We start from the raw sequence: 893 nt of genomic DNA, 5'->3' as shown, positions 1-893 counted from the left end.
TTGCTCTCATTGGCCCGCGGTGTTCTCGATGTTGAGGTGAATCGCTTCCGTTTCATTTCCGACGCTTTACTATATTTCTCTTTTTTAATACTTTTCATACATGTGTTACATTAGGTCTTAAAAAGAAAATTAGAATGGTCCTTCGTGAGACTCAAGGAATTTCTTCTTTCACGGCTGGCACCGGAGGAAGATTCTTCTCATTTTCCCATCGATATTGTGAGCCGTGACTCAAGATATGCGCATACTTTAATTAATACGTATGTAATCGCCGAACGTCTTTTTTTTGTTCACATAGTATTTGATCCACTTGCTTTTTTTTGTCTATTCGTACAGCATTCACTGAAGATGACGGTCCGATCCAGGAACGAAACGTTCAAAATTTACCACAATAAATAATTATTAATTAGAATATTTTCGGAAATGTAACCGCGCTTGGCTCTTAATTATCCCGATTTTCTTTGTTTGTTTTTCGTGAGAATCTTTATTTTATATATTTATTTTACATAAATTAAATAAATTCTGAATAATTATGTGTCCTGTGTTCGACACAAACGCATCAATACAAATAGAACCATTTTTAAAATTAATCTTTATCATTTATAATCGCTTCAATATAAATTTATTTTGAACAAGAATAATTTACGAGAAAATTTGTTCATCAAAAATCAAGTCTTTAAAATATACAGTTGGCAATTAACAACGGACAATACATATATATTTATTTATTTATTTATTTCAATACACATCATAACGACCTTATAATTTACATAAACCACGTATTTTCAACAGAAAAGTTATTATTTTGAGCGTTTAATCGCCTTATATGCCTTCCGTGGCAGAGTCTTGACTGCGGAAAAAGTTCGCCGCAGAGCCATCTCGCAACATAATGGCGG

The sequence above is a fragment of the Polyergus mexicanus genome, unplaced genomic scaffold, assembly GCF_030449975.1.
Source record: "Polyergus mexicanus isolate NDT 795.1 unplaced genomic scaffold, iyPolMexi1.0 SCAF_24, whole genome shotgun sequence".
NCBI classification, from domain to species: Eukaryota; Metazoa; Arthropoda; class Insecta; order Hymenoptera; family Formicidae; genus Polyergus; species Polyergus mexicanus.
The sequence above is the reverse complement of the archived record's forward strand: the minus strand, read 5'-3'. Positions refer to the sequence as shown.